Raw genomic sequence first — 14,026 nt, 5'->3', positions numbered from 1 at the left:
TTGGTTGACCATTTCAGTCCTGCGCCCCAGTCCCACATCAGCACGTCTGTCCATGGCCTCATTCACTGCCCGTATTTAGGAGGTGCAGCATCCAATATTCCGCCTGGGCACTCTCCAACCCGATGGCAGTAACGTTGACTTCTCCCATCTCTACTAGCTTATTCTTCCTTCTCTCTCCCCCATTGTCTTCTTTACTCCAGGTCTCCACCCCTTCCCTAGCCACCCACCCCTGCTTGCTGGTATGCCTTATCTTCCCCGTCTGTGGGACCATGCTCTTCCCCGCCCACCATATTATTTAAGTGCCATTGTACATTTTGCTCACACCTTGATGAAGGGCTCAATCGAAATGTTGGCTATGTATCTTTATTAAACAAAGTACACCTTCAAGTGTATTCTTTGATGATCTGCCCGGATTCTTTTTCAAATCACCATCCATCTGCTTCCAATGTGCAATTTTATTAGGCCCAGGAGAGACCTATATGGCCTTCATAGCCCTGGAACCCGAACAGGTGCAGCACTTCTCGATATCTCCACTTTACATTCAGCCTTTTTCTCTTGCACTATGGTAACTGAGAATATTTATGATCCCAATCTTCTGCACTAATTATCACCTAAATGTGTTTCTTTTAGCTGCAGCAAGAATTTGTGTGCAACAAGAAACTCCATCACCTTAAACAAGTGGTTCTCAACCTTTTTCTTTCCACCCACATCCTTCTGCCATAAGTGCTGTGATCAATAAGGATGGCTTAAAGTGGGATGTGGGTGTGAAGGGAAGATGGAGAATCACTGCTCTGGACCCAATTGTTACAGAAATATTTTGCTTGAGTAAAATTGTCATTGGGCCATTTCTTTTGGAGTTCTGAAACCGTGCACATAACGAATCAATGAGGGACGATTAAAACAGTGGTTATCAAACTTTTTCTTCCCATCCACATGCTATCCCTTACTAATCACAGAGACCGACCGATGGCATAGGGAATACTTAAGCTGGGATGTGAGTGGGAAGAAAAAGGTTGAGAGCCACCATTCCTTTTCGCTTGGATGAATAACTTCCACCCCTGTCCAACAATTAGTGAAGCAACGCCATCTCTAGAATCGGAGATTCTCAGGCCACACCTTGAAACTCTGGATAATCAGAAATATTGTTTTTAATTTAATTCAGAAATTGAGCACAGAAATAAAACCTTTGGGTCATCTTGTCTATGTCAATCTATTCTACATTGGTGAACAACCAGATCAAAGCCCTCCATACCCCTTCCCAGAATTATCCAGATTTTTCTTAAATTTTCCTAATCAAATACAATTAACAGAACGCACAAACAAAAATAACATTACAAATGTTCAAGACCGTGTGATTATTTATAAGTAATAACACAACGCTGGAGAAACTCAGCAGGTCAAACCGTGTCCTTTATGTAGTAAAGGTAAAGATACAGAAACGGCATTTCGGGCTTGACCATACCTTTATCAAGGTATGGGGACAATGTTGGCAGTCATCTGAATAAAAGAGTAGGGGGAGATGTGGTCACAAAGGGAGGGCAGGGCAAGGGGGAAGACGGGTAAGGGGAAGGCGGGGCAAGGGGGAAGGCGGGGCAAGGGGGAAGGCGGGGCAAGGGGGAAGGCGGGGCAAGGGGGAAGGCGGGGCAAGGGGGAAGGCGGGGCAAGGGGGAAGGCGGGCAAGGGGGAAGGCGGGGCAAGGGGGAAGGCGGGGCAAGGGGGAAGGCGGGGCAAGGGGGAAGGCGGGGCAAGGGGGAAGGCGGGGCAAGGGGGAAGGCGGGGCAAGGGGGAAGGCGGGGCAAGGGGGAAGGCGGGGCAAGGGGGAAGGCGGGGCAAGGGGGAAGGCGGGCAAGGGGGAAGCGGGGCAAGGGGGAAGGCGGGGCAAGGGGGAAGGCGGGGCAAGGGGAAGGCGGGGCAAGGGGGAAGGCGGGGCAAGGGGGAAGGCGGGGCAAGGGGGAAGGCGGGGCAAGGGGAAGGCGGGGCAAGGGGAAGGCGGGGCAAGGGGGAAGGCGGGCAAGGGGGAAGCGGGGCAAAGGGGGAAGGCGGGGCAAGGGGAAGGCGGGGCAAGGGGGAAGGCGGGGCAAGGGGGAAGGCGGGGCAAGGGGGAAGGCGGGGCAAGGGGGAAGGCGGGGCAAGGGGGAAGGCGGGGCAAGGGGGAAGGCGGGGCAAGGGGGAAGGCGGGGCAAGGGGGAAGGCGGGGCAAGGGGGAAGGCGGGGCAAGGGGGAAGGCGGGGCAAGGGGGAAGGCGGGGCAAGGGGGAAGGCGGGGCAAGGGGGAAGGCGGGGCAAGGGGGAAGCGGGGCAAGGGGGAAGGCGGGGCAAGGGGGAAGGCGGGGCAAGGGGGAAGGCGGGGCAAGGGGGAAGGCGGGGCAAGGGGGAAGGCGGGGCAGCGGGGCAAGGGGGAAGGTGGGGCAAGGGGGAAGGCGGGGCAAGGGGAAGGCGGGGTAAGGGGAAGGCAGGGCGGAGCGAGCAGATTAGCAGAAACCAGAAAAGTCAATGTTAACATTTGGCTGGAGAGTTGCCCAGGCCGAAAATCAGAAGTTGTTCCTCCAATATATGGATGGTCTTGGTGGGATAGTACATGAGGCCATGGACAGAGATGTGGGTGTGGGACTCAGAATTGAAATCGTTGGCCACTGGTACAGATGGAGTGAAGGTGCTCAGCGAAGGGATCTCCCAAACTGCGCCCAGTCTCCGATGTTGAGAAGGCCATAAAGGGAGAACCTGCAGACACACGAGTGAAGGGTTGCTTCACTTGAAAGGTTGCTTCACTTGAAAGGTTGCTTCACTTGAAAGGTCTGTTTGGGGCCCCAGACTGCGGTGAGGGAGGAGGTATGGGCGCAATTTATTTTTAAACTGTTCATTTTGACATTTAAAAATTTCCCACTGCCTTGGAAAAGCAGCCAACATATTAAAAAGGCTCATCCCACTCCAGCTAGTCTCTTCAACCACCACACGTCAGGAAGATGCACAAAAATGAGATCTAAATTCAAGGACAGATTCTTTCCTACCATTGAATGAACACAAAAAAAAATTTAAAATTTAAAATCGCAAAATATGTTGCCTTTACTCCATGTTAACGAATCTCCACTAATTCTGAACTTCTGTACTTTCTTAATTGTTGCGACTGGCCTGCTCGCTGAACAACCTCTAACATTTGACAAAAAATGTGCCTGAAATGGAAGGGAGTGGAGTGGCAAGTTGCAGAGGCGAGAGGTGGAGATAAGCCAGTCCATAACCACACTGAAGTTAGCAACCAACACAATAGAGAGGGTATTGGAAGGTGCAAACAGTCTGTCAATAGCTAACGCTGATGTAATATCAGGAGATTAAGGGTTTATTGTCAATAAGCACAAATGCAATGCACTGAAAATTTTACCTGCTTCAGCCACACATCTTAGAAACACCAAAAAATAGATCACTGGGGTCTCTCCCTTCCCTCCATCAAGGGAGCGGTGCTTAAAGACTCAGGATCATTGAGCACCCGTGTACCACTCAGCCCGCAGTATCTCGTATGTTTTTTGGGGGGTTTTGTTTTTAGACATACAGCCACAGCGTTCCAGAAAATTATTCCCAAAATTCTGGAACGCGGTCGGTATAAAAGGTCCATATCATTCCGATATTTTACCTCCTGGACCCCTAGAGTTTCACAGAACGCCTGTGGTCTAAACTAAAGAAGAGGCATTTGGTAGCAATGGGCTAATGAACGGGACGTTACCGATGGCGCATGACGCTGTACGCAGGTCATACGTCACGGTCGATGCAGGTGGCACCCCACGTTGACAGAAAAATACCGCACCTCAGGTTTTTAAGTGTAAATGTGCGGTGGGATCCAAATTTTTAGTGGTCTGGTTGTTCCAGTGTGAGCAGCTGCTCCGGAAGGGAGGTGTAGTAATTGCTGACGGGGGGGAAAAAACATCAGTTATATGTCAGTAAAAGCATCTTTGAGACACTACCTTCAAGGAACATAAAAACCAGGAGTGCCGGGCTGGGAAACAGCTTCTTCCCGCGAGACCATTGCTCTATTTTGATTTGTTATGTATACATGTCGTTGTGAAGTGTGCACTGAATGTCTGGACTATGGTAAGGAGGTACGATTTGGTTGAGTTGCTTATGTTTATATACAATCAGATGACAAACTTGAACTTGAAAATATAAATGAAAATTACCATAAATGTGTCTCAAGACAAGAGAAAAGGATATAAATAAATATCCAGTGTTGTAATGTTCTCATTAATTTAAAGACCACTACAAACCAGAAGCAAATATATAACGTGAAGTCTTTACAAGCACCAGTCAAACCACATTTGGAATATTGTGAGCAGCTTTGGACCTCTATCAAAGGAAGGATGTGCTAGTGTTGGAGAGTGTCCAGAGGAACATTCCAGATCAGTGCAGGCCCTTCAGCCCATGATGCAGTGCCGGCTGATGGAAACCTCTCCACAGCAATCTAATCCTTCCCTACATCACATCCACAACCCTCCACGCGCCTGTCTAAAAGCGCAAGATGCCTCCAACACTCCCCAGCAATGCATTCCCGGCACCCGCCACTGTGCTAAAATATTTCTCCTCAGGAGGAGAAATCAGCCGCAATGGCTTTTGTACCAAGAAAGACAAACATCCTCATCTGTAGGAGACATTAGTGGTGGCAGGATTGAATGAGTAATTGAAGCTGAGAAGTAATTAGTGGTTTTGGAGACATCTCTGGCTAAAACAAAGAAATTCTAAGTCCATGAACAAATGTGAAAGCTGTTCCCAATTAGTTAGAACACGTGAAGTTATACGTAGGCATTGATCTTAAATTTACTATATAAATTGAACCATTTCTTTAACAACTGAGACAAGCACTCCAGGAGTATCGCTGATATTTCATGGCGTTGCCTCTCTCCCCCATCGGTGTTACAACAGATTAAAACTATATTTTTAAAAATCGGTTCCGTTGGTCTTTGCTGTGTTATTTAAAAATTCACAGATAGGTTTGCAGCGCGGGTAGACTTTTACACCTACCCCACACATCCACAACCCTCCAGTTTTCTCATTTCCGTATGCCGGTCGGTCTAAGAGTGTTAGATAGCTCCACCACTCCCCAGCAATGCATTCCCGGCATCCACCACTGTGTTCTAACATCTCCCTTGAACATTCCTCCACCTTCTGTAAACGGACATCTTCTGGTATTTGCCATTGTTGCCTTGGGAAAAGGTGCTGATTGTCTGCCCTGTCCCTCAGAATCTTAAAATACCTTGATTCAGTCACCTCTCACCCTTCTTCACTCCAAAGAGAAAAGCCCGAACTGTTCTAGATAATTATACTTGAATTCAAAGTAGAATCAGAATGATGTGGCGTTGGAGGGGGTCTGCAGACCACTGGTTCTCAACCTTTTTCTTTCTATTCACATCCCACTTTAAGTAATCCCTCTGCCATTGGTGCTGTGATTAGTAAGGGATTGCTTAAGGTGAGATGTAGGTAGAAAAAAGTTTGAGAACCCATTTGAATTGTACCTCATTGACTCGTTATGTGCAGGGTTTCAGATCTCCAAAGGAAATGGGCCAATGACCATTTTTCTCAGGGAAAATATTTCAGTAACAATCGGGTCTAGAGCAGTGATTCTCAACCTTCCCTTCCCACTCACATCCCTCCTTAAGCAATCCCTTACTAATCACAGAGCACCGATGGGATAGGGACTAAAGTGGGATGTGAGTGGAAAGGAAAAGGTTGAGAACCACAGGTGTAGAGGTAAACAGGAATGATCCCAGGTATGAGGAAGGTTTGAAGCCTCTGGACCTGAACTCACTCGATGAGGGGCTTGGGGGTGGGGTGGATCGAAACCTACCGAATATCGAAAGGGCTGGTTAGCGTGGACATGGAGATGGTGTTTCCAGTGCTGGGAGAGTCTGGAACCAAAGGGAACAGCCTTGGAATGAAAAGACATCCTTTTAGAACAGAGAAGTTTCTTCAGCCAGAAAAAAATCGGTGGAATCTGCTGCCACAGTGGAGGCCGAATCATTAGGTAGATTTAAAGCAGAGGTTTATAGGTTCTTAATTTGTTAAGCTATCAGAAGTTATGGGGAGAAGCCAGAAGTATGGGGTTAAAGGAAAAATGCATCAGGCATGATTGCTATGTTCGAGTCGATTGATGAGCCAAATGGCCTAATCCTTTCTGCTCCAACATATTACTGTTTTACACATCATAATTCCAAGCCCTGATCCCAACCTTCAGCAGTTCCCTTCCAAAGGATGTTCTGCATCAGGACCAACTTGGTCGGCATGGACAAGTTGGGCCAAAGGGCCTTTTCCCATGCTGTCCGACTGTAACAGCGCAAGACTCCCTTCAGCATGGACTGGAATATCGAGTTTGAACTGAAATCTCAACTCGAATCATACAGTCAGACATTCACAGGTGAAGTGGCGAGTTCAATAATTTTCATGCTTGAATTCACAAGTTAAATTAGGGGTCTATATTTAGATGCATCACAAGTCTTCAAAATGGTAATTCCAAAACATCAAAGTAGTTTCATTTGCACAATGTAATTGGCATATTTTCTCTACCCAACCCCTTCCCCTCCAACCTTTAGAACCTTAGTTCTGGTACAGATGCAGCAGGAAAAAAAAACACTACATTTGCTCAAAACTTTATCAGAGAAGCCAGGAGTGCGTGAACGGGCGATGAATTGCACCTCTGCTCTTTAGGAATTTTTTTTTCCCCGGGATGTGAATAAATCAAATTTAATTAACCTCTGCTGAACCAAAAAGAGCCCTCCAACTCACCTCTTAACTGTCAATATAATTGAACAATTATTCACAAAGACTTTAATTTCTATAAATCCTCTTCAGGAGGTCCCAAAGCCCTTCCAACTGATGCCCTGTTTTAAAGTGCAATCACGTTGGCAACATGGGAATTGCAGCAAACAATTTGCATGCACACACAACCCCAGAAAGGGAAGTCTGATTCTACCGCATCTTCACCTGCCCCCATTCCACTCCCATCCCCCTTCCCCCACCAGTCTCCCCTACTCCCATCCCCCTTTCTACTAGTCACACCCGCCCCCCCCAAAGGGAAATCTGATTCTACCGCATCTTCACCTGCCCCCATTCCACTCCCATCCCCCTTCCCCAACCAATCTCCCCAACTCCCATCCCCCTTTCTACTAGTCACACCCGCCCCCCCAAAGGGAAATCTGATTCTACCGCATCTTCACCTGCCCCCATTCCACTCCCATCCCCCTTCCCCCACCAGTCTCCCCTACTCCTGTCCCCCTTCCTACTAGTCACACCCGCCCCCCCAAAGGGAAATCTGATTCTACCGCATCTTCACCTGCCCCCATTCCACTCCCATCACCCTTCCCCCACCAGTCTCCCCTACTCCCGTCCCCCTTCCTACTAGTCACACCCGCCCCCCCAAAGGGAAATCTGATTCTACCGCATCTTCACCTGCCCCCATTCCACTCCCATCCCCCTTCCCCCACCAGTCTCCCCTACTCCCGTCCCCCTTCCTACTAGTCACACCCGCCCCCCAAAGGGAAATCTGATTCTACTGCATCTTCACCTGCCCCCATTCCACTCCCATCCCCATTCCACTCCCACCCCCCTCCCACCCCCACCCCCCTCCCACCCCCACCCCCCTCCCACCCCCACCCCCCTCCCACCCCCACCCCCCTCCCACCCCCACCCCCCTCCCACCCCCACCCCCCTCCCACCCCCACCCCCCTCCCACCCCCACCCCCCTCCCACCCCCACCCCCCACCCTCCCCCCTCCCACCCCCCACCCTCCCCCCTCCCACCCCCCACCCTCCCCCCTCCCACCCCCCTCCCACCCCCATCCCCATCCCACTTCCCCCCCACCAATCTCCCCAACTCTTGCCCCCAGCCGCCCCCCCCAGGTCTCTACCTTTTGATGGGCTTTACACTCAGGGTATTGATGTCCCCATACCCTGCAACCGTTGGGCTCCTGAATGAACCCCACAAGCGTTAATGATGTTGAAGCTGCACACAGCAGTTTCGGCCAATGCTCCACAAAGGATTAGTCTGTGTCAGTAAAGAAACCTGACAATCACATGAGCCGGAGAAAAATAGGTTTCATTGTCCCTTCTCCACTTCCTGTGACTCACTCAAGCCACTCGCCACACCTTCATCGGCACTGATTACCCATCACTGGTCACTGCTTAAACACTCACTGTTTAAGCACAAGGCACTGCTTAATGAATGAGAAATCACTAATACTAATGCTTCCAAACAAGGGTTGGCTGTGCATATCTGGTCAGCTTCTGTATGCTCCGAAAGTTTTTCTATTGAAAAAGCATTTGCATTTAATTTGTTTTCCAACCCGGGGCCAAACTTGGGACCAGATGTGTTCAAGGTACCGTGGTTTAAACAAACCAAAAGAGACCAAATAATTTCATCCCATTGCATTACAATCACAATAAAACTGGACACTTAAAGGCAGCTTTAATGCAGTCAAGTGTCCCTGGTGTAGATTTTGGATGTAGTTGTACCTGTTCAGCTGTAGTATACAACAGAAGTGGAGTGTAGGCCACTCAGCCCTTAATCTTGGTAACCATTCAATCAGCCCACAGGTGGGTTAGTCTGAACCTCACCTCCACCTCCCTCATAACCCTGTCCCCAGCCACAATCAAGGAAGCAGATTCACTAATCACCCTCCATGGCTCCTTGAAGCAGCACATTAGTGCGACACTTGGCGCTGTAGCCTCCAAGCTCAAGGGACACGGGTTTGATCCTGACCTCTGAGTGGAGCTCCCCGTGATGGATTTCTGCCATCTCAAGTTGGCAAAGGAGTTTAAAAAAAAATAAATAAAAAGAAGCTAGTGATGTGCGCTGCGGGTGCGGGAGAGAAAAAGCTGCGGGGAGTTAAACAAGAAAATCTGGACGGTGGGGTCGATCGAGTGCAACACACAGAGGTTGTGGAGAAACTCAGCAGATCACGCTGGAAGTAAAGGGGAACAGATGTTTCTCGCCCTTCAATGCAGGGAAATATGTGAGAGAAGAGGTGGTTGCCGACAAGACCTCCATCTGCTTTGCAAACAAGAATTCCAAAGATTCACAACCATCTGATTTTTCCTTCACTGTCTCTCAAACTTCTACAGGAAGCCTTCTGGCTGGTTGCATTGCTGTCTGATGTGGAAGTGCCCACACTCAGGACAAGAAAAAACTCCAGAGGGTTGTTGACTTGGCCAGTGACATCACAGGCACCCAACTTTACTCCATCGAGGACATCTACATGAGGCGGTGTCAGCCTATATCCTCAGAGAACCCCCCCCCCCCCACCCCTCAGGCCAGGCCCTCTTCATTCTGCTACCATCGGGAAAAGGTAAAGGAGCCTGAAGATGAGCACCCAGCGGCACAAGGACGATTTCTTCCCCTCCGCCATCAGATCCCTGAATGATCAATGAACCAAAGACGCTGCCTCACTTTGACTTTTCGTGCACTAATTTTATTTACTTTGTCCATCAATGTTTGCCCTGTGACGCTTCCGCAAAACAATGATTTTTATGACAATAAATTCTGATTCTGTCTTAGAAATACTACGACTTGTGCTAAAACCAGTTCTCGACTGCACTGTTCACATCTATATAACTTCACGTGTTAAGAGAGTACAAGACCAAGCTATTCAACTCCATAAGTGCTCACAGGCATAAGTGCTCCCCTACATACGATGGCCCGACTTATGATTTTTCAAAGATACGATGGTTCAATTTCGAATCCCAATCTGTTTCTGCGCTTGCAGTATGCGGTACACTACTCGCATCGCGCGAGGCTATCGTACAGCATGTGACGCTGGCTCCACCATGCTCGCAGCCTCTGGAGCCATCACGCGAGCGAGTGAAATTGATGACCCTGTCGCTTTACCGTCTCACCATCCAGCAATTAATTTTAGTTCAATGCTTAAGACATTCCTCATACCCAGCGAGCTTTCGGCTGTGTTTTCAGTGTGGAATAAAGGTATTAAAAAGGGTAGATCAGGTATTCTTTTGCGACAGGTTTGCTGGAAAGCAATCCCATCATATGTGGAGGAGCACCTGTAATTGTAATAACGAGTTTATTGCTTATGGTTGCAACTAAAATTCTTCCTTGCTCCAGCTGAACAGGTACAACTACATATAAAATAATTGTGTTCAATTATTTTCACACACAAAAATCCACTAAATGTTATTCTGCACGGATTTAGTTGACATGTTAAGACTTTCCTCTTCTCCCTGTACCCAATACAATATGAAAAATAAGCTTCCACATATCTTTCCATCACAAGATGTACAAATTGGTTTAAAATGTGTCTCAGCATTGCAAAACTTCAATATCCCTCACCCAAGATTGTTCTGAAGCTCACACTTTGTTTCGGATACAGAAGAAATTTACCAGAATGAATATTACAAAAGCTAGGGTTGTAATTCCCCTCCACAGAGATCCATTCAAGGGTAACTGAAGGAGAACAAATATTTGCACTGGCTGAGTTCAGAACAAAGTTTCGAAACCTTAGCAGCGTTTACTTCATCTTAAGTGATTTGTGATTAGGGTTAGGTGAGTGAAAAAAAAGTTTGAAAACCACTGTTTTAAATCGTACCTCATTGACTCATTATGTGCACGGTTTCAGAACTCCAAACGAAATGGGCCAATGACAATTTTTCTCAAGCAAAATATTTGGGTCTAGGCAGTGATTCTCAACCTTCCCACCAACCTAAGCAATCCCTTACTGATCACAGAGCACTGATGGCATAGGGATTACTTCAGGTGGGATGTGAGTGGAAAGAAAAAGTTTAGCTGCTTTAGAGAAACCTTGGGGTTATTTTTAAACTGGTCATTTATTTTCCTGCAAAAGTTAGGTGATGTTGGGCAATAGGGTTAGGACATTTAAGATAGGGACAGTGCGGGAATTAAAGGTTCTGGGTAACGGGCGGGCAAGAGGACCAGTCCATGGCCAGATGGGATGAATGGTGGAGAAAGATCAGCAGATCAGATGACCTGCTCCCATGTTCAACCTTCAGACCTGAGCAGTGGGACAGGCAGGAGAAACTGCATGGCCTTCTCCATCCCAAGATGTTTGATTTGGATGTGATCACTCACAACACTGAGCTGCAAAGGAAATGTTTGGATCGGTATCCTAAACACCTAGACAGTGCCTCCCTCACCACTATTCGGAGCCCCAAACAGCCCTTCCAAGGGAAGCAATCTTCAATTGAATCTGCAGAGGAGGTTGGGGGGCTGACCAGGCAATATGGCTTCCCCCCACTTCCCAAAGACATGACAGTTCACTGGCCATGGTGAACTGCCCCCATGTATGGGCATGTGACAGAATCCAAGGGGAGTTGATGAGAATAAAATGGCCTTCTTGCAAGATTAGATGGATGGCACAAACTCAATGGGCTGAAGGACCTGCTTCCATGACGATTCTCTTGATAAATATCTGGAGTTTCACCAGAATTACAGGGATGGAGGTCTGCACCACTGATGGAAAACTACATTAGAATGGAGTGGCACACCGTCATTCAACCACCCCATCCATCATAATCCTCCCATGCTGAGACCATTTTCTATTCTCACACACTCTCTACAGACAACACTGCAAAGCTTCATTCCACCTCAAAAGTCATGCTTTGGGAAATCCATGCTGGTCTCGTTTCGAGCTTGCTGGCGGGGAAATATCAGGACACACTGCCTCATCTCCCACTGTATGGCATAGGGATTACTTAAAGTGGTGTTTGAGTGGAAAGAAAAATATTGAGAACCACTGGCCTACATGATCAATGAGAAAGGCTTCAAACATCTGGAGCCACATCAGATCCTAGTGCCATTCCTGAGCTGCCTCCGGGTTCTTCTTGTTGGCACTCCAGAGAACCACAATGGTACAGAGACAACCCAAAAAGTCCCATGCCCCGTCCCAGCCCTGCGAGCTATTGAGAGCAAATCTGACCAATAATCTCCATCATTCATTTTGAAACACCCTTTTTTAAATAAAACGGGGGAACCAATATTTAAAATGAGCTTGTCAGTAAATAATGGACAATGTCCCTTACTCAATAGATCCAGATGTGCCTTCCCAGTTTGCATGGGTCAAGAGATTATGCATTGTTCCCCTCGAAGATGGCGAGCTCCAGTCACAGTGCAGGAACCTCCTTCCGTGTACTCATGACAACAGGGGCGCCCCGCACTGATTAAAAATTTTTTTTTTTGACATACAGCACAACAACATGCCCTTCTGGCACACAAGCCAGTACCGACCGCCCAAATACTTCAATACGTTTTGATGGGTGGGAGGAAACAGTAGCACCCGGAGAAAACCCAAGCAGTCACAGGGAGAACGTACAAACAGACAGCGGTAGATTTGAACCCTGGATGCTGGTAATAGCGTTGAGCTAACCGCACCATACTCTATCGCATCCGCGCTGGTTCTTTGGAAGTGCCACTTCGTCCCACTCCTCCCCCCTGAACACAGTCACTATTTTGTCTTCAAATATTAATGCCATTGGCTCCTGTTAGTTTTGCTTTCACCCACTCCCCCTTCAACAGAGAGGGTACTCCAGGCCTTGCATCCGGCAAGGAAAAGCCCAATTGAATGCTACTCGAGTTATCCATTCTATCTCCCATTTTCAAAGTTCTTAGTTCAATTACATCTTCAAATCCCCACTGAACCCCTGCAGACATTTCTTACCACCCACCGCAAACCAGTTCCTTAATCAATCCTGCCCATGACTTCCCAAGACCATTGCAACACAGGCATCAAGGAAATGGAAAGCTCAAGATGTCAGATAAAACAAGAGTTGATATTCCATTGGAGGGTCTTAGCAGGTCAAGTAGCATCCGTGGGAAAAATCCATGGGCACTCAGTACCTCTGGAAGGGACACTCTCATTGTTAACACCAAGTAGATTCTGGCCATTTAAGCCAATGCCACCCCATTATCGTACATTCAAAGTTGGGAGGAAAACAGAGCACCTGGAGGAAACCCACGCAGACATGTGGCGAATGTACATACTCCTTACAGTCAACGTTGGATACCAACTGTAAAAAGCCTTGCTCTAATTGTGCCGCCCCATTACAACAGGCAACAGGCAGTTTTGAGTAGTATCCAAAATGCACAGGACCAGGTCTGTTTCGGATTTTGGAACACCATTTTAAAAAAAAAAGCACTCATTCACTCAGACACAAAGATGCATGCATTCACAAATGCATCCATACTCTATAACGCACGACTCACGTCCACCATGTCCCGTTCTCCGATCGGGATTACTTTATGGGACCACAGATAAAAGTTTGTAATTTTGGATTATCTTGGAATTCGGGCGATTGGCTAAGGGTACTCAACCTGTACATGCTCTGCATTATTACAGGACAATAAAAGTATCTTGGGGGAAAAAAATGGTCACCGTTTCAGGAAGGGTTCTGACCTGGAACATCGACCATTCTTCCCCCCCCCCACCAAAGGATGCTGTTCAACCCGCAGGCCATCCAGGGGATGGACTAATACACGAAAGGCTGCAGATGCAGTAATTGAAGTAAACATGCAACATTGGAGAAACTCAGCAGATCAAACAGTATACTCTACATTGCAAAATTAAAGATGCATAACCAACACTTTGAGCTTGCGTGCAGAAGGGCTCAGACCCGAAACATTGGTCGTCTTTGTTATATGGACTACGCCGTTTGACCTGCAGAGTCTCTCCAGCGTTGTCTTTTTTTTTTAAACTTCCTCCAGCGGATTACGTTGTTGCTCCGTATTCCAGAATCGGCAGTCTCTCGGACACCCGTGCATATCTTGCATTTTTTACCCTTCATTGCCAACTTTGTCCTGAACGAAATCACAGAATCTCAACCCAACAGCAAGTCTCACTGACTCATCTTTCTCCAGAACGGTGTGTAAATCCAGAGAGGCATTCCAAGTTAGCAACAAGCCCAGGAATGCAATCAACTCGGAGGCAAAGTTCAAATTACAGGCAATCTGAGCCCTTCTCCTGAGGTCAAGTGCTTAAAATAACACCAATTACCAAAAGACAAACACAAAGTTTTTCTTCACATTTAACTGCT

At 47.7% G+C, this 14,026-nt stretch overlaps 1 protein-coding gene across 1 annotated transcript in view; it reads right to left on the bottom strand.

Annotated features, from left to right (window-relative positions):
• cdh2 (cadherin 2, type 1, N-cadherin (neuronal)) overlaps positions 1-14,026 on the bottom strand; it is a 174,154-nt gene that overhangs the window by 151,449 nt on the left and 8,679 nt on the right. The gene's annotated exons all lie outside the window — the stretch shown is intronic.

This window comes from Narcine bancroftii, chromosome 2 (genome assembly GCF_036971445.1).
Source record: "Narcine bancroftii isolate sNarBan1 chromosome 2, sNarBan1.hap1, whole genome shotgun sequence".
NCBI classification, from domain to species: Eukaryota; Metazoa; Chordata; class Chondrichthyes; order Torpediniformes; family Narcinidae; genus Narcine; species Narcine bancroftii.
The sequence above is the reverse complement of the archived record's forward strand: the minus strand, read 5'-3'. Positions and strand labels throughout refer to the sequence as shown.